The 21249-nt window shown below is 37.8% G+C and overlaps 1 protein-coding gene across 2 annotated transcripts in view; it reads right to left on the bottom strand.

Annotated features, from left to right (window-relative positions):
* Positions 1 to 5418, bottom strand: part of TFEC (transcription factor EC) — a 223564-nt gene extending 218146 nt beyond the window's left edge. The window contains exon 1 of one of the 2 annotated variants that reach the window (XM_061165319.1): positions 5318 to 5418. The gene's annotated coding sequence lies outside the window, so the exon portion shown is untranslated. The remainder of the gene's footprint in view (positions 1 to 5317) is intronic. The other variant, XM_061165315.1, reaches the window with a different exon arrangement.
* Between the last annotated feature and the right edge of the window lie 15831 nt (positions 5419 to 21249).

Below are 21249 nucleotides of genomic sequence, written 5' to 3'. Positions count from 1 at the left end.
GGAATCAGAGAGAGTTTCCTTGAAGAATTAATGTTTAAACTAAGAAATAGAGTATGAATAGAAGTTAGCCAGGTAAAGGGAAGTCGGATGATCAAATATCACATTATTTAAGATATCAAAGGACTATTCTACAAAAGACACTTCCCTGTTATACAGTTGACATAGTTCCATGGTGTATTTCTTACTGTGTTACTGAACCTACAGCCAGCCTGCCAGGGTCTACTCAGAGGGCTAACACAAAGAGCTGTTTTGTTTTGTTCAGGACTACTTCTAAGATTGCAATTAGCAAAATACATTTCAAACATAGGAAAACAAGATATTACAAACCACAGAAATATTTATTTTCATGTGGGCTTCCCCATAATTCTACCCATCCTCAGCCATGAATCTCTAAAACAGTTTGGCCATGTAGAAATGGTCACATATATTTGTAGCCCTCTTTCTTGTGATTCTCTAGAATTTCTGCTTGGTTTCTCAAGGGTTTACTTTTTATGTTTCCAGAGTGTAGCTCACAAATCTGACATTTTCCATGTTAATGTTAATTAAGCCTCAATTTAAAGGGAAGAGAACCCAGGCTATGAAATCTAGGCAGGACTCCTAATGTCTCCTTATTTGTACCTGAAAAACAGATATTTAGGCCTCCGTTTCCTCATCTCCAAAATGAAGGTTTTGGACTAAAAAATCATTAACATACTTTGTCATATTCACATCCTATGACCAGGTAATTCTGTTACATACATGCATTTTAGACCACATGGAAGACAGCGTAAGTTGGACTCATTGGCACTCTATCTTCATCTCTGGCTTTGTGTGTAAACTTTATTTTGCAGTAGAAGTAGGGAAAACCAGTAGGCCATTCAATACTTATACTTCACAGTGCTCAGTCACGTCCAACTCTTTAAGAACTCATGGACTGTAGCCAGCCAGGCCCCTCTGTCCATGGGATTATCCCAGCAAGAGTACTGGAGTGCATTGCCGTTCCTCCAGGGGAATCTTCCCAACCCAAGGATCAAACCCACATCTCCTGTGGCTCCTACAGGCAGATTCTTTACCATTGAGCTGCCGGGGGAGCCCTATTTTGGAGTATCTTCAATTAAAATTGGTCAATTAGAAAGTAATTTGGGCACTTCCAATAGTAGCAAGAGTTCTGATATCGCACCTTAGGCCTCCATCATGTCTCAGATGATCTTTCCTATACTTTCTCATGTTCTATCTTTAAATTGTGTCCTTGGATCATATTCCCTAAAATGTCCTATCTCAGAACACCTTCCTTTCACATGTAGAAGATTCACAAGCATGTGAAAAGAACTAGGTTATCACTGTTTATATTTCTTAAGAAACTTTTCTTTTTCCTCTCTCTCCCTCTCACTGTTTCCCTCCCTCAGCTGTCTTTTCTCTCTCCATTCTCTTCTTTTTTCTGCCTTCACTTGCTTTTCCTATTTTCTTCCCATTACTCCTATTAACTTCCCTTATGACAGTTGGAAAGGTCCTAGATGTTCAGTTCAGAACATAAAAGCAAGTAAAATAGCATTACAAATTGAATTTTAATTTGACAGTATAGACACAATGCATGCTATATTCAGTGCATTTGGAATAACATAGTAAGGAAAGTATATGTCATAACTCAACTGTGTTAGTTATTATAAATAATATGTGATGACAAAATACACTTAGTAAGGAATGAACAGGGTTTAGGGGGAGAGAAACCAGGAAACGGATGGAGAAAATTAAAGATAAGTGTGGAGGTGGGGATAGATGACAGCTGCAAAAATAACTGAAAATACTTCCCCCCTGTTTTGGAAGATTTGTCTCTTCTCAACTTTCAGAACTCTTGCTTCCTCTCAGAAGCCTTACCTGAGCACCCCATATTGAATTATCTATTCTCTCCTTTTTCTCACTTGTATTCTAATATTATTACACACTTCAAATTCTATCACACAGAAAGGCATTTATTTATGTGCCTATCCATTGTCCTGCTTTCCACTAAACATGAGTTTCCTTGAGGACTCACTGTATAGTTTTCAACTTTAAATTCTTCATCTGACACATATGAGGTAGCTTGTTTCAAATTCTATGTCCCCTATTTACTATTCATGTAAACATACACTAGTTTTTAAGATTTTTCTGAGCCACAACCTCCTCTTTTAGAACATTAGGAAACTACTGTGTGTGTGTGTTACTGGCTCAGCCGTGTCCAACTCTTTGCAACCCCATGGACTGTAGTCCACCAGGCTCCTCTGTCCACTGGATTCTCCCGGCAAGAATACTGGAGTGGGTTGCCATTTCCTTCTCCAGAGGATTCTCCTGACCCAGGGACTGAACCCAGGACTCCTGAATTGCAGGCAGATTCTTTACCATCTGAGCTACAGGGAAGTCCCAAAGTCACTCAGTCGTGTCCCACTCTTTGTGACCCCATTAACTATACAGTCCATGGAATTCTCCAGGCCAGAATACTAAAGTGGGTAACCTTTCCCTCTTCCAGGGATCGAACCCAGGTCTCCCACATTGCAGGCAGATTCTTTTACCAGCTGAGCCACAAGGGAAGCCCAAGAATACTGGAGTGGGTAGCCTATCCCTTCTCCAGAAGATCTTCCCCACCCAGGAATCAAACTAGGGTCTCCTGTATTGCAAGCGCATTCTTTACCAACTGAGCTATCAGTGGAGCCCAGGAAACTACTACCTCAGGATTAAAATTACATAGCTAGGGTTGAGCTTTCCTTAAGCACCAGGGAATTAATCAAACTTTTAATTTTAAAAGCCTCAAACTTTTAATGACATTAAACTGAATTCTGTGAGAAGGAAAGCCTCTGAAGGTTGATGACAAAAGCAAATTGTCTAATGCCTGGTAGTTGGATTCCTGAGGTTTGGTGGGACAAGATGGTGGCAAGTTCTACAGTGCAGTAGACCTGCCTCCCCGACACGGCAGGTCTCCCACAGCGCCTGGAAATATCAGGGCACTGACGGCAAGGACCTTCGAATGGATCACTGCAGACTCCCAGAGTCTCACACTGTCTTCCCTGAACCATGTAAATCCAATAATAACCCAAAGAATGAAGAACGAACCACAAAATAACTAGATTTGGTGAGTGGGGAACTGAAATTTTATTTTACTTTGCACTATGAAGAAATATAATGACTCTTACTTTTTCATCATTTTCAAGCAGTTCCTATGATAAACCTGAGGTTTCTGATCAGTGTGAACTTGGCACTACAGTACAGAGAACCGTTAATTGTTTGGGGGAAGCTGAGTGGGAGGGGCTTTTTCCTAACTATTAATAGAAGCTTTGTGATTTCTACTCTGAGCTAGAGAAGATTACACTAATCTCACCAGCAGAAAATCTGGGTAGGATTTTAGTCAACAGCTGACATTTTAGAAATTATTTCCGAAGATTTTTGAAGCATATTCTCTGAAAGTTGCAATCTCTGTGTTAGGCCGCCCATAGCAGATCTCAGAAAGTCCTTACTACTCAAATACTTAAATTATTTCACCTTTCCATAACTGATGTCTTTCCATATACATTTAAAATCCTTTCTATGTTTTCCACACTCATATTTTTTTCTATTAATGAATGTGGCTCACACCCGTCACTATTTTCCCTCAATAATTTTTCTTGTCTCACAAGAGTCTTTTAAGAAATAGCAACAGTACCATTCAAATTTCACAGATTTAACTACAAATACTTTTTAAATGTTTTACAAAGTTATGAATGGGTAAAGGTAATAAGCAAACAGAAACTATTTCTGAAATTCAATCCTATATCTGTCACGTAAGCTTCTCTAATATAATTCTATTAAAAGATATTTCTGACTTGTTTCACAGCCTTTTGAGTATTTTTTAGTGATTATTTGTTTATGATCTCCTTCATTTTCAACAAGAAATATCAGCTAGAGAACTTAGCTTTAAATGAGCATTATGGACAAGAGAAGTCATATCTAAACTAAGTCAAACTACTTAGCGGAGTGAAAAATTATGCAAACCTCTGAAGTGTGTATTCCCTTTGCCTGTCGGCCTTATGTAATTTAAGCAACTGAATATATTTCTAGACAAATTTAACACATTCACATCTTAATTATGTTCTCAAAGCAATTTATTTTCTATTTCTAAAAAATTCCCTCCTAAGGTGAAAGAAACACTCAGGGAAATTTAAATGCTATCCAAAGGAGAAAAAAAATAAGTCTGAGTTATACAATATTTTATGAAGACCTGTGTTGGCTTAGCTTAAACAATAATGGATAAACAGCTATTTCTCCTTTATTTTATGATTATATACCACTATAAATATATAGTACTACTGCCATACTATAACAATGTAAAGTCTATCTTATAATATTCCACAAATCATCATTAATATTATGAGTTGAAGAGGGTCTTTGCTTAATTGTACTCGCTTTTATTATTTTTGATATTTTCTCATATTAAATATATGAAGTAACAAAAAGGTATAATCAAATGTTATTAAATTTTTGACTTTAAAAGATTATAAAATGTTGTGCTAATTTATTATATAATTTATCATTATGAATATGAACAATCTGTGTTTCAGAGCATATATATATATAATTCAAAGAACTTATTTATTTTAGTAGTTTTTATTTTTAAATAACTCATTTCTGTCCATTTAAGGGCTATCTGAACTAAGATTCAGTGTGATAAATGAAATGAGCACTTAAGTTACAGGTGTGTTTACTGCAATAAATAATGAGAAATAAATATCACACATTTAAATTAAGAAATTCAAATCTATTTAGCCTCATTTTAAGGAAATATAATTTCCAAAATTTCAAACTTATAATGTACATACATCTTTATCAAAAATGTACTCTGTAAAATAACTTTCTTGTGTGATGCTCTTTCTTTAAATTAGACAGATGATTGATAGATGATAGAAAGATTATATTCCTTACATTACAAATAATATTTATATGTTCAACCAGCTTTTTCTAAACATATGTATTGCATAAAATGAGATAAACAAACTCATGTCAATTCTCCATAAACTTTGACAAAATTTGAAGCCACTTTTGTATAGCCAAATGAGAAAACTATTTAGAAATCTCAAATATCATTTCTTCATCACTTCCTTTTCCTTTTATCAAATTCATCACTGAAACATTACAATCAAACGTTACCAATAATTTTTAAAATAGCACTAAAATATTATCTTTTCTAATTTATAGAGCAAAATATAATTTAAATGTTTTTAACACATGACTTTAAAATTAAGTTGAAATTTATAGTTATGTGCTTTTAAACCCCTAGATATATGTAATTGTATATTTTATAGTTCTAATTAAATCATTTAGAGGAAAAAATTACCTTTGTAATGTCTCAGGAACATAGTCTGTGACAGTCAGTCTCTCCATCTGCTTTCTATGTACTATAAGCATTGTCTTTCTGCTTACTCTCTCTTCTCTACTTGTTCTACTTCTATGGGAGGTCAAGCTATATAAACCACGATTTAGTTCCTCTTTTTGACATTACATTCATTTCTCATATTTCTGACTACAATTTTGAAGAGGATGAGTAAAATTTAACTGATCATGATTTGAATAATTTGCAATAGCAAAAAACAACGCAGTTCTTTTTCCCCCCTATCAAATATTTTCTCAACAATGCTCTACATACAAATAAAAGGTAGAAGTGATTAATATAAAAACTGAGAAGTAAGCACAAATTTCAATGTGTAATAAGAGGACAATATTGCCACTGTTAGGTGAAGTCTCCCAGGAAAAGATAAATTATTCCTCTGTCATCATTATCCAGCTTTGTTTCTCTGTATTTTACAAATTTTCAACCAAAAAGGTCAACAAATAAGCCCAAGTTGGAAACACTGAGCTTGCTTCAAAGATTTGTAAGGAAAGTGAGTAATCTTCCCAGACAAAAAAAAAAAAAAAAAGTAACTTACACATATCTGTGTATCTGTGTCTGTGTGTGTATTTGGCAATGGATGAGTGTGGTAATCATTACCAATGCTCACCATTTTCACCCATATTCCATTCTCTTATAGTTCTGACACTTGAAGTTAGAAGTGGCCATGGGACTAACTTTGGCACAGAGAAGTAAAAGAGATTTGTATATGTTTCAAACATATACTTGCTGGTAATTGGCTCTATATCCCTCCTTTCTGGCTGCCTTGGTGGTTGTGGAAGCAAGTGTCCAGTTTCCATCAACCCAGGGCCCCAAATGACTCTGGTGGACAAAATCCTCCTATAACCTACATTGAGCTCATAGCCCAAATGAAAAATAACTATTTTATTAACTACTGAGATTTGGAGGTTAAGTGTCTAATCTAGTCAATTCTAACTAGTTCAGGGGATGAAATTATAAGTACTCTATTTTCAAAAGTGTGTACCTTTAACTACCCATGCTAGAAGAACAAGCCTCTGCACTCTTCTGTGAACTACTTTCTCTCTACAATGAATGTGCAGAATAGTGGTATGAAAAGAGGACAATGCTGGGGATCTGCACAGTTGTCCAAAGCAATGCAAACTAATCAGCAGCAAAGCTTGGACTTCTCACTAACTTGTTGCACTACTTTGGGCAAGTCATTTAAGCACTCTAACCTTAAGTTTCCCATTTGTAAAGTGAGTACAATAATAGCTTCTCTGTTTATACAACAAAGTTGAGTAACAATGTACAAATTTCATGTGCTGCCCTTAGAGGATAGAAATGCACTCTATTCTTCTCTAAATCACCAATCACCTAGTATTTTATACCACAATGGATACTAAATAAATATTAATAATTAAGGCAAAGGCAAATTCTATTTCAATAGTTTTTTAAGCCTTTAATCAATGTCTAACACTGGTTTATGGACTGAGAACAACTCTTTCAGGAAATACTTTTCACTAGCAAAGTATTTAATTATTTTAATGTGTTAAAGACTTAACACATAATAACTTACCACATGACAGGTATTGTTCTATGCAATGTGTATGCTAAGTCGCTTCGGTCTTGTCTGACTCGTCACAGCCCCATAGACTGTAACCCACCAGGCTCCTCTGTCCATAGGATTCTCCAGGCAAGAATACTAGAGAGGCTTGCCTCTTCCTTCTCCAGGGGATCTTCCCGACCTGGGACTCGAACCTGAGTCTTTACGTCTCCTGCATTGGCAGGCAGGGTCTTTACCACTACCACCACCTGGGAAGATCCCTCTATGCACTGGAGGAGTGGATAATTATGCCATTTAGGCAAATTCTCTGATGTGATGGAGGAAAACAGACAGTGACAAGCAGAGGCTATAAGCAGAAAAAGGAGGAGGCAAGGGAGAGTTTGATAAGTAGTCAGAAAAGACCTCACTATTAAGCTGACATTTAAGCAAGAGTATTCAAAGAAGAAATGTAAACCGTGTGAATACTTGAGGAAACAGCGTTCCAGGCAGTGGGTGCAGCATGTGCAAGAGCCATGAGGCGAGGAGTTCTTAGCGTGTTTGAAGACCAGCGTGAAAGCCACTTAGGCTGAGATACCTTGAGAAAAGGATGAGATCAAACATGTAGAGAAGGAACCAAATCTCCTATAAGCTATGATGAAGGCAGTGAGTTCTTTCTGAATGACATAGAAAGCATTAGAAAGTTTTAAGGGGAGGAGAACATTTTTTTCTTCTTCTTTTTTTTAGGAGAGGAGAACATGATTTGGCTTACATGTTCAAAGGATCATCAAGGCTGCTTTGTGGAGAACGAATTGTAGGAGGCCAACTATGGAAGCAGGAAAATAAGTTGGTTATTGAAATAGTCCAAGTGAGACAATTGGTTCCAAGCACTGATATTTGGACAGATATATATACATATATGTCTGTGTGTGTATTTATATTAATATAAACTCATATAGAGTTAGTTGCTCAGTTGTATCCAGCTCTTTGCAACCCCATGGACAGTAGCCCAACAGGCTCCTCTTTCCATGAGATTTTTTCCAGGCAAGAATACTGGAGTAAACATATTTATATAACATATATGGATCATATTTCCTTTCTGCAGCTATTTTCGGAGCTATGTTGCTATGGCAAGAGTAAAACTAGAGAGCCAAGGAAAGTGCTGCATATGCAGGGGTATATGTATGTCAGGAATAGCCTCCTGATAATGGTGAAGGAAGAAAGGAGGGCTTTACCTTAAGAGATGCACAAGAGATTTATATATCAAAACAATATGATATTAGCACAAAAACAAAAAAATATAAATCAATGGAACAGGATAGAAAGTCCTGAGATAAATCCATGTACCTTTGGTGACCTAATCTATAACAAAGGAAGCAAGAATATACAGTGGAGTCTTTTCTATAATTAGTGCTGGGAAAACTGAACAGTTATACGTAAACGAATGAAATTAGAATACTCCCTAACACCATACACAAAAATAAACTCCAAATGGATTAAATAGTTAAATATAAGGATAAATTCTATAAAACTCTTAGGGGAAAACATAAGCAGAATACTCTTAGACATAAATCACAGCAAGATCTTTTTCAATCCACCTCCTAGAGTAATGAAAATAAAAACAAAAGTAAACAAATGAGGCCTAATTAAACTTAAAAGCTTTTGCACAGCAAAGGAAACCATAAAGAAAACAAAAAGATAACCCACAGAATGGGAGAAAATATTTCCAAACAAAGCAACCAACAAGGGATTAATCTCCAAAATATACAAATAGCTCATGCATTCGTGAGTGTTAAGTCACTTCAGTCATGTCCAGCTCTTTGTGACTCTATGGACTGTAGCCTGCCAGGCTCCTCTGTCCATGGGATTTTCCAATCAGGCATACTGGAGTGGGTTGCCATGCCCTCCTCCAGGGGATCTTCCTGACCCAATGATCATTCTGCCGTCTCTTACATCTCCTGCATTGGCAGGCAGGTTCTTTACCACTAGCACCACATGGGAAGCAGCTCTTGCAGCTCAATTTATAAAAGGAAAAAATTAAAAAATGAGAAGAAGACCTAAATAGACTTTTCTCCAAAGAAGACATACAGATGACCAATAAGACATGAAAAGATGCTCAACATCACTAATTATTAGAGAAATGCAAATCAAAACTATAACAGGTATACCTCACACCTGTCAGAGTGGGCATCATTAAAAACTCTACAAATAACAAATCAAATGCTAGAGAGGGTGTAGAGAAAAGGGAACCCTCCTATACTGTTACTGAGAATGTAAATTGGTGTTGCCACTATGCCAAACAATATGGAGGTTCCTCAACAAATACTAAAAATAGAGCCACCATGTGATTTAGCAATCCCACTCCTGGGCATATATCCAGAGAAAATCATAATTCAAAGAGATGCATGTACCTCAATGTTCATTACAGCACTATTTACAATAGCCATGACATGGAATCAACCTAAATGACCATCAAAAGAGGCATGGATAAAGAAGATGTGGTACATACATACAATGGAATATTACTAGGCCATAAAAATAATAAAAGAATGCCATCTGCAGTGACATGGATGGATTTAGAAATGGCCATACTGAGTGAAGTCAGTCAGAGAAAGATAAACATCATATGATATTGCTTATATATGGAATCTAAAAAAGGGTACAAGTGAACTTATCTACAAAGCAGAAATAGAGTTACATATGAAGAAAACAAACTTACGGTTACCAGGGATTAAGTAGGAGGGGTAGGAAAGGATAAACTGGGAGATTGGGATTGACATTTACACCCTGCCATATATAAAATGAATAACTAATAAAGACCTACTGTGTAACACAGAAAACTCTGCTCAATACCCTGTAATGAGCTGTGTGGGAAAAGAATATTTTTAAAAGTGTGGATATATGTATATGTATTTGATTCACTTTGCTGTATACCTGAAACTAACACAATACGGTAAATCAACTGCGCTCCAATAAAATTTTTTAAAAAGAAAGAGATGCACAAGAACAGAGTCTGTAGAAGAAGAAAGAGAAGTAGGGGTAGAGGAGAAATTTTATTTGTTCCAGTTCAGTTCAGTTCAGTCGCTGTCATGTCCAACTCTTTGTGACCCCATGGACTGCAGCACGCCAGGCCTCCCTGTCAGTCATCAACTCCCAGAGTTTACTCAAACTCATGTCCATCGAGTCGGTGATGCCATCCAACCATCTCATCCTCTGTCGTCCCCTTCTCCTCCTGCCCTCAATCTTTCCCAGCATCAGGGTCTTTTCAAATGAGTCAGCTCTTTGCATCAGGTGGCCAAAGTATTGGAGTTTCAGCTTCAACACCAGTCCTTCCAATGAATATCCACGACTGATTTCCTTTCAGATGGACTGGTTTATTTGCTAAAGTCTGCTTATTTTCAAAAAGGGACCTTCAGTGGGAAGATTGGGAATCAAAACAATCCAAATAGTGAGAAGAACATGGAGGCAACACACGTGGCTTTAAAAAAATCACCTGTGATCCACATATATGTATGGCTAAGTCTCTTTGTTGTTCACCTGAAACTATCACAACATTGTTTGTTAATTGGCTATACTCCAATACAAAATAAATTAAAATAAAATGACCTGTGGACCTATTACTAGTGACATGAGAAGAGTTATTTAGAACAGCTAGCAAGAGGCAGTGTAGGCTTATGAAGTATAACAGATACATCAGCCTGAAGTCCAAGATGAGCCTCTAAATCAATTTTATGCAACACGATATTAACAGGTGGGAAAAACAAACCATGAGATATCATAGTATTACTGTGACACATCATTTTGCAAAATATTCAATAGTCGTTGGTTTCTATTATTGCAAGAACATTTCCCTTTGTTACATATAGTCAGCAGAATTATTACCAGTGTCTGAACTTACAATCTCAAACTCTCTGTAGAAGGCAATTTCGTAAACTTCAGGGAAATCTGATCCAATAGAAAGGTGACCCCATTAAAATATTGCCCAAGGTTCAATCCCAGAGAAGCCAGACTGGTTTCTCAGGCATTCTCAGGCATTTCTCCCACATTCTCAGGCAGTTCCAAGGGACAATTACAATGTCAGTTGCTCAATTTGGTTGGTAGTCGTGCCCCATGTAAGGAAGAAGAGAGAGGCATAATCTGAGTGGAGTATGCCAAAGAAGCCATAGGGCAGTCTGGAAGTAAAGAGGAAAAGTTTACTTGACTTAAAGTTAACTTAAAGTCGAGGCAGCCAAGAGGCTGGAGAATAGCTACGGAGAACTTCTGAGACTATTAATTTTTGCACAGTTCAGCACTATAAATTCACGCTGCTCATTATGAATCTCTAGAATTTTTAAAGAATTCGGATGTTTCTAAGTACCACTATTCACTGTCAGGAGTGTACATTCAGTGTGGTAAAGACTCTGCTACAATGTTAATCTAGAAATCGCCTACTTTTTCTCTAGTACAGTGCTATGCTCCTCTGGTGGGTTGAATTATGAGCGCACAGTTTAAGCTTTTGCAACGGAGACCTAAAATACAGGCGGTTTACTTTGTGCTCATGTAATCATACCAAGATAAGAAGTCTCAGGACTGGTATGAATGATCTGCCATTCTTAACCGGGGGCTTCCATCTCCTGGCCAATGTGCCTGTCCCATTTCTATCATCATCTAGTGGCAAGCATCACTTTCTCTCCTATCCCTTTGGTCAGAACTAAATCTGTAATGGAAACTTGGAAAACTAAGACCTAGAACAGCCATGCTCCCTACTAAACTTCAGAATTTCTTTTAATAAAGAAGGAAAGAATGCCTCCTGGTGACATCTAAAAAACTCTGCCATAGAGAACTTGATAAAGTATTACAATGTGAGACATGAAAGGAAAAGATTTATGGAGTTTCCCCCCATTTTATAGATGAAGAAATTGAAATATAGTTCTATGACATCTTTCAACCTATTCAGAAAAATCTGGAAAATCAGTAAGTGACTCTCCTTGCTATCATTCACTATAAAATCACAAGTACTTGTTTTCCTTAAGTATTTATATCCTTTGTAATTACACAAAATATTGCTGAAAATAGTTTTATTCTTTCATAAAGTACTATAAAAATTATTTGTGGCCCAAGAGTTTGAAGACTAAGAATTACAGAATATGCTATGTAAAATGTGGCAACAGTTGAGCTCTCTATTTCTTCTACTAATAAGGAGACACATTTTAATAAATACCTTCAGCTCATATCCTCAAAGGAAAACCCCTTCAACTGAGAAAGATGTAGATCTTACTCAAAATTGTTGCTACTATTAACAAACAAATGCTTATAATTCCCCAGCTAGAGATTATTTAAAAATCTTGAATCCTATTTAAGATTAAATATACAAAAAAAAAGAGTTACATAAACTAATTATAAATTTTGGTGCAATTCATAATATTATTAATACTGTACCATAATTGCCTAGGGTGATAGTAGGCATTTTATACATATTAACTGTGACTTACTCATTCAATGACCCTAAATTGTCTTGTGACTACATGGTGCATTTGATACAGAATTTTTCTTCTAGATCCCCTAAGAACATTAGCCAGAATGTCCATCGTATTATATACACTAACCTCTTCAGCCTGTAAGTGCAATTAATTCTTTTACTTTTTTTATGATCAATGCAATTCTGATTTGGAAGTTTGGTTCAATTACAGCAATCAGAGAATTCATCTTACCTGTGGAAATAAAACAAATAAAGCAAGAAAATACCCTGGAAACCACACTTTCTTTGGGAAGTTGGTCTATTTTCATAAAGCAAAATGTCCAGTAGAGTTTACTCTTTCTTTCCCTTTTCTTTAACTATTAAGACATGGGCATTTGGTATTCTTCACTTCTCTATTCTTGTTAACATAGTTCCTCTTTATTCTCCTTGGGTTATAATAAAACTAATAACTGTCTTGTTTCTTGTTAAAAAAGTCCCTAACGGTGGTGAGACAGACATTGGAATTAAACTGCTGACTCACTCTCACATGACTGCACTGTGAAGTCCTAGAACTTAGGGGATCTAGAAGAAAATTCTGTATCAAATGTACCAAGTAGTCACAAGAAGGAAGCAAATTCAGAATTGAATAGACTATGGCTAGATGGAACTTCCACAGGTGACACAGTAAGACTAAACTTTTAATTATAAAATCTAAGGTTCAGTTGTACCTTCTGTGGAATGAGTGAGCAACTTGTCACAGGTCATTTGCAGGAAGATGGGTTTCCCCAATGGCTTAGTAGGTAAAGAATCCACCTGCAATGCAGGAGACTCAGGAGATGTGTATTCAATCCCTAGATTGGGAAGATCTCCTGGAGGAGGAAACAGCAAGCCACTCCAGTATTCTTGACTGAAAAATCCCATGGACAGAGGAGTCTGGCAGGCTACAGTCCACAGGATCACAAAGAGTCTAATGTGACTGAGCACACACACACACACACACACACACACACACACACACACACACACACAGAGGAAGGAAAGTGCCCATGAAATCTATACTGCCTTAAAAGGCTAAAGAATACTGTTGAGTAGGAAAGTAGGAATACACCAACTATACATTTGCCTAAATGCAATAAGAGGAAAAACTGGCTTCTATGAAGGCAAGGTATAAATCAATGTCACTAAGCTGTTGGCCATCTCTTCTGCTATCCTCATGATCAATAATTAGCTGATCAATGGCTGACTGAAAACTACTGAATTCACTCTGAAGTACAGGCACTAGTGGAATGCAGCAGATTCCTCATAAGTCAAATGTTTAATCAGCTGTAGAAAAGTTTAAGGCATGCTCTTCTGACTCTCACCCATTCGCCCCACCCCAGATCATCCTCTGCCCTGCTTTGCTCTGCTCTGTGCCTAGGAGCAGAGTCTGAATTACTGTTGAGCTAATAAAGCTTCTGCTTCAGGGCCCCTTCCAAGCATTGTGCCTAAGAAGACTTTGAATTATTTTTCCTGTATAGTACTTCCTAACTGTATAAAGTTCATTGCCGCATGACCTGTATCCAACCTTGCCCAGGAGGCTAAATCCTTAAGACTGTCAACTGATACTATAGGTGGAAGAGTGGTTCCTCCTAAGATGTCCACATTGTTACCCCTACATTTTGAATATGTTTCCTCACAGAGCAAAAGATGTCAGAGTGATGCTATATGGGGACTCAGTCTGCCATAGCTGACTTTAAAGAAGGAAGATTGAGCTAAAGAATGTGGATGACATCTAGATGCTGGAAAAGCCAAGGAAATGGATTCTCCACTAGAGGAACAAGCCCTTCTGATACCTTGATTTTAACCCAGTGCGACCTCTGTATGACTTCTAACCTCTAGAATTATAAGATTATAAATTTGAATTGGTTTAAGCCATGAAGTTTGTAGTCATTTTTACAGCAGTAACAGGAAGCATAACCCTGGCTTCTGGTTGGATGTGGCTACTGGGAATCATCCAAAGGAGAGTGCAGACTGAAAGGAGAAAATGTTTTTTCCCTGTTCTACGTTGCTGTTGTTATTTAGTCGCTAAGTCGTGTCTGACTCTGCGACCCGTGAACTGCAGCATGCCAGGCTTCCCTGTCCTTCACTATCTCCTGGAGTTTCATGTCCATTGAGTCAGTGACTGAGCCAGTGATTGAGTCCACTGAGCCTGTTCTATAGCTGCTCTGAAACCAGTGTCATGGCAGGGCACTCATATCTCTACAGCTCATATCTCTAGAGTTACTGCCATGGTCCCCTGCTTCACTGGTCCAGCTCGGTAGGATCCTGGGGCACAATTCCTCTCCTTGCCCCTTTAACCTCAGGGTTAGTAAGAACTTCTTACTCTTGCCTGTTTCCTTAGTCCACGCACAATTTCATAAATGAACCTATAGTGTTGAATAGTATTGCTCAAAAATTCATGTCTACCCAGAACCTGAGAATGTAATTTTATTTGGTCATAGGGTTTTCGTAGATGTAGTTAAAGATCGGTGACTTTAATTAAGTCCAACGACTGATATCCTTTTCTAAAGAGGAAAGGATGCAAAAAAAAAAAAATACACAAAGAAAGCTATGTGAAGATGCCTTTTGAAGCCAATGAATGCCAAGGATTGCTGGCAGACACTAGAAGTTAGAAGAGAAGCATGGACATTTTCTTCTTCCTTTTAGAGGCTCTGCTGCTGCTGCTGCTAAGTCGCTTCAGTCGTGTCTGACTCTGTGCGACCCCATAGACGGCAGCCCACCAGGCTCCCCCGTCCCTGGGATTCTCCAGGCAAGAACACTGGGGTGGGTTGCCATTTCCTTCTCCAATGCATGAAAGTGAAAAGTGAAAGTGAAGTCGCTTAGTCCTGTCCGACTCTTAGCGACCCCATGGACTACAGACTACCAGGCTCCTCTGTCCATGGGATTTTCCAGGCAAGAGTACTGATATGGGGTGCCATTGCCTTCTCCGTTAGAGGATAAGCAACTAAATCTCCCAACACATTGATTTTTGACTTCTGACCTCCTTAACTTTTGTTTTAAGCCACTGAGTTTATGCTAAGTTGCTTTGGCAACTCCAGGAGACTAATATAACACCTTTATTAAAGTCTATTGAACCATCTGAGTTAGCTTCTGCTTTCTGCCAGGATCCTGGCTGACAAGAGATCTATGCTTATGACACTTGTGAAAGACAGGAAGATGGGAAGAATGTTAAAATCCTAGGCCACAAAGTCAAAATTAAAAATTATCTCACAGTTTAATGTAAGGGGCCATAACTGAAAATTATAAATTGTAACAGCCTTACATTTAGGCTGAAAAAAATCATCTGATGTTATTACCCATGTAAACTTAGCAAATCACTTAGTATTTCTTATTCTAAATATCACCATGTTTAAAGTGGAGTTAATACAACTTGTTTTTCCTGTCTAATGCTGTTCTAAGAGTAAGAGGAAACAGTAGAATATAAGGAAACGATAGCAGCCTTCAGATCTAGACGTGACTTTGTCACCAACAGGTTGTGTAATCTTATTTCAATTAATTAACCTCTGTGATCTCTAATTACCTCATCTCTAAAATGAGGAACTTGGACTAGATAATATACAAGTGGATCATTTTGTGATAACATACTATAGTTTGTTTGATTTGAGACAAGGAAGACATCTAAAAACAGCCCTTCTCATGAAAAAGACCAAGGGGATTTTTGGTAGTTGATCACAAGCTCAGAAGTAACCAGTTAAGTCATGTGGGTGCTAAAAATTAATTAATTAAAAAGAAAGAGAAGTAAAACAATATAGACTTAGTCTGTATTAGAAATACCTATCTAAAGGGAGACAAGAATTCTACTGAACTGTGTTATGTGGTCAGTTAAAAACATTAAATTTGTAAAGGAATATTAACAATAAAAATTATAAACAAGGCAGGGTTATCAGAATGTTTCAGCACATGGAAAACGTTATATGTATATATAGGGGAAGAAAATGGCAACCCACTCAGTATTCTTGCCTAGAAAATTCCATGGACCGAGGAGCCTGGAGAGCTACAGTTCAAGGGATCGCAAATAGCTGGACACAACTGAGTGACTGAGTATACATAATACATATGTTGATTTAATTAGCAAAGAATATATATCCTGGAAAATGGAAGGTTTAAGATGGTAATAAACAGGGAAAACTAAAAGGTTAGAGAATCAAAGTGGAGCAAAGGTAATTTTAGAAGCACAACCAGGGAAAGAGCAATAATAATTAAAGCTATTAATATCAAACAGTGGAGTGGCAATGTTTGAAGACAGGACGATTCAAACCTAACGACAGTTAACATTCTAGGGTTCTAATCAACCTATCAATGGTTTGTTAATGCTGGATTGTACCAACTCATAAGAGATAATTGCTAGGAACTCTTCCAAACTCCACTGACGTCATTTCAGTATGCTGAAACTGGCCTTCATGGGAGTATTTTCACCACAAAAATCAGCAAACACTGAAAATAAGAGTCTCTGTTTTTCCCCAAGACCTGGTAGCTAAGCATTTACCATGACACTACTAGGTATTATAGAATTCCAGCATCGAACAGTTCAACATTCTCAATTTTACTCCCAATCCTATCAGCCTAAGATTCTATTTGACTTGACTTAGTGGAGGGAAAAATTAAGAGAGATGACGCTAAGTAAAGTTAAAGTGGCTTCAGGGTCTTCCCTGGAGGTCCAGTGGTTAAGACCCTGCACTCTCAACACAGGTGACATGGATTTGATCCCTGGTTGGGAAACTTATCCCTCATGCTACACCACATGGCCAAAATAAATAAATAAAATGCCTTCAAAGTGGGACCTCTGCACCCAGTTTCCTGATTCTACACACTCATATTCTTCCTCATATTATTCTGTTGATAATGACTTTTCCATGTACTTTGGCTATTTCCTCCCCACCAGTTTTCTTTACCATCTTTCTTATCAAGATCTGACAGGGACCCATAACAAAGACCTTCAAATAGGTGAAGGGTTGTTGTGCAGAAAAGAGATAAAGCTTATCATTATTATTATTATATAATTTGTCAGCAGAGGTATTATGGTGTGATTTAAACAACAACAACATCAACAATTGTGTACAGATTAACACCATTCATTAGTTGGCATTGACCATCTACATATATGACAGAAGTTACTGAATATCCCCTGGATTCTGTCTCTCATCTCTGAAGAAGGACTTACAACTTCTAAATCAAAGATTTTGAAAGTTCTATATGACATAATGAAACAAAAATATTTTGTCAAGTACTGTGCCTTCACTGGTGGCTCAGATGGCGATGAATCTGACTGTAATGCAGGAGACCCAGGTTTGATCTCTAGGTCGAGAAGATCCCCTGGAGAAGGGAGTGGCAACTCACTTCCAGTATTCTTGCCTGGAAAATCCCATGGACACAGGAGCCTGGCAGGCTACAGTCTATGCAGCTGCAAAGAGTTGGACACAACTGAGTGACTAACACACACACACATGCGAATAAAAATTATTATTGTTAATATACTATCACTAAATTTTACCTGCAACCCAACTTAAAATTGTATTTATTCTATGATTTTAACAGGAGTAAGAACTGGCTGCACATCCAATCTCCTTTATCCCCCATCCACATCGTGTATCTGAATGTGATTCAAAAGCAAAACAATGCAGTCCAGGCCTTGCCATTTCCCACATAACAGCAGCAGTGACCACTGCGAACAATCTTTTGTGATTTTGTTCATCTCTTCAGTAGAATAGTAGGGACTTATAACCAGGGCCTTGCTGATGTGGAGCATCTCCTTTCTCAGTATGCTCTAAGAAATAAAATTTTTGAAAGTAAAAGCATTTTTAAATACTTCACATTGTATTTTCCTTTGTATTATCTCTCTTTAAAAGTCATTCCTTCTACCACTAAGGCTAAGGCATAGGGCTCAACAGCCTAGAAAAAGAACGTGGTAAAAGCCTAGAACAAAGAGGTCAATTTTTTCTCTTTAAAGTTCAAAGTTTCGATTCTTGAGTCCACAGCAAGAGAATACTCTTGAGAGTCAGGCTTTGTTGAGAGAGTAAAGAATGTTCTAAAATCCAAAGTCTGCCTTTGCATGTGAAGCTTGGAGGTCTGAATATATAATATTTTATAAGGTATAAGTAGAGAAGATACAGGATATTGCATCATATCCTAGAGCTTGTGTCTACCTACCAGTTTCAAATGAACAATTAGGAAGGAGAATGTTGGGGGGTGAGGATAGGAGGTAAGATGAGAAATGCAGGGAGTAAGGAGAGAAATTCACATTAGGACAGTCCAGGAAGTTGCAAGGACTCTGAAAAGAGCCTTAACCCACTGGTTTACAGAAATTCTGATAGAAATTCCCAATAAGCTGAGAACGAGAGCAACTGAGCCGGTGCTCCAGTTTACACTGCACGGAACCCTGCAGAGCAAGGCCAGGGGAAGGTGGTTTAGGTACCCGGGGCTGGACATTCTTGCATTGTCCCCTTACCTCCGGGGTAACAGAGAAATGATTCGGGGACTTCCCTGGTGGTTAAGACTCCACGCTTCCACTGCAGCATGGTCGGTCACATGCTGTGCGACATAGTCAAAAAATTTTTTTTAATTTTTAAAAATTTTATATTTATAAACCCAGGTTCGATCCCCGAGTCAGAAAGATCCTCTGGAGAAGGGAATGGCAATCTACTCCAGTACTCTTGCCTAGAGAATTCCATGGATAGAGGAGTCCTTGGGGTCACAAAGAGTCAGACACGACTGAGTGACTACATTTCACTTTCACTTTCATATATATATACATACATACATACATACATACATATATGTGTGTGATTCAGAAGTTCCCATGAGGGGTGAAAAGATAAAGTGAACTTACCTGGGGGGTCTGGATGAATAGGAAGTTTTCTTATGCCACAGAGCTTTGAAACCAAATTCCCATGTAATGGAGTAAATTGGAGTCATAGCTGGATCTTTGGGGACAACATAGTGGGAAAGAGTTGTAGCAAAATTAGCCACCCCAAAATGTCTCTTTGGCATGCTGATTACTTTGAGATGCAAACAACCAAGGCCCAGAGACTCGGGAAGAAACTCTGACCTTCCCCCTAACTGCCTAAAGAATGTAGATGGGAACCTGTTCCAGAAAGGGAGCTGTCACCATAGAAAACTATAATGTGAATTAGGTGTGTAGATGGGAAGGAACCTAGCTAAGTCTGTTTGTTAAAATTTTTCTGTGTCTCTGCATGGCCTAGCAAACATCTATTAACCAAATATTCATTTTTCCATGTCCATGTCAAATGCCTTCTTCCCCTTTGAAGTCCAAAGCCACTCTCCTCAACATCCTCGTTTGTCTTTAGCTGAAGGTGGTATTTAAGATGAGAATTTCAGCCTGTTTGGTGAGTTAGATTTTCTGGGTCTCTCTTATGTATACTGGTTATTAAACTTGTGTGTGATTTGTTTCTGTTAATGTACCTCATGTCAGTTTAATTCTTAGAACAGCCAGAAGAACTTTGAAGAGTGGAGGAAAATTTCTTCCTCCCCACAGAGTCAGAGCAGGATTTGGTCAGATGGCAGAGGTAATCAAGTTTACCTGGAGCAATTTCACACCATATCAATGCTAAGAGAAGAGAACACAAGTTATACCATCTGCGGACACATTAGAAGAGGCAGCTGTGGACACAGAGTGCCCCATGAAGGTGCTACAAACCGTTAAGTTATCTAGCGATGTGTCAACAATAGACGAATGTGATTTAAATTATGAGAGTGAAATTTAATGCCCAAAGAACCCAAGTCAAGGTCCATGAGAGCCACAGATAGAGACAAAGGGGAAAGCAAATGTTCCTCCTTGGTTCTGACGTAAGTTTTGTAAAACAAAGTAGAAAAGAACATATGAAAGACTGGGCTTAATAAAAGAAACATTAAATTTAAGAAAAAGAGGCCAATTTAAAACAGACGAGCATGAGCTATTTAATTTATTTTGGTGCCCGTTCCCCAAATTTCTCAATAACAAAAATAGGGGCTTGTAAGCAAGGTGATATAAAAATAAAGAAAATAAAGGTTACTTTTTCCTGTATATCTGGCTAGCAAAGCGTATATTTTAACTTCCCATAACCACTCCTAGTCACTTACTTTGAGGAACGATACTTTGGGTTAGAAGTCAGCTAATAAAGAGACCAGAAAACCCATTGTTCTTGTTGTGAGAGGATTAAAAAAGGAAACTCTAATTGAAGGGCCTGCATTCATTTTCTCTTATGACTGAAGCCAGTCTCCCTGGAATCTGGGCAGTGATAAATGTCAATATCCATCAGACTAAAGCCCTGAGAATCAGACCCAGGTGGATCCAGGGGATGAAGGACCTTCCTGTGGAAAGCAGTGGTTTTGCCAAGGAAAGAGAGCACAGTTTTGAATGGAGAGTGTCAAGGAAGGAGGGTGTGAAGCTAGAAGAGAGACACAACCGGCCAGTCATCTTTAGAAGGTGGAGCAGAAGTCATCCATAAAACCTCATCCCTGTGAAGCCCTAAGTATTTAGATTCCTTAATATGTGGGATTCAAGAAAAACTTCAAGTTAACTAAGACTTTAGCCTTGGTTCTCTCAGCCTTGTAACTCCTTTATAAAATTGCCTTTATCCTAAAAATGTCATATACTCTTAGAAAATTGGATGTGATAGTTTTGTGAAGGATGAATAAATAGGATGGCCAAGAGGTTCCATGGATCGAATGGAAAAAGAGTGTTAATATATTGAGGCAAATATACCTCAGAATCCAAAAGTGGAAATAGAAATACTAGAGCCCAGTAGCAAATCCCTGGGATTTGAAAAATACTCCAGAAGGACATGTAGATGAGAGATTTTGCAGTCACATCTTCGAGCAGCCCTCACAGGTTACTGAAGGGGCCTAGTGAACAGCAAGTTCCAAGGCTCTGTGTCACCAGATGACTAATATGGGTTTATGTCATGA

This window comes from Dama dama, chromosome 18, assembly GCF_033118175.1.
Source record: "Dama dama isolate Ldn47 chromosome 18, ASM3311817v1, whole genome shotgun sequence".
Lineage (NCBI taxonomy): Eukaryota > Metazoa > Chordata > Mammalia > Artiodactyla > Cervidae > Dama > Dama dama.
The sequence above is the reverse complement of the archived record's forward strand: the minus strand, read 5'-3'. Positions and strand labels throughout refer to the sequence as shown.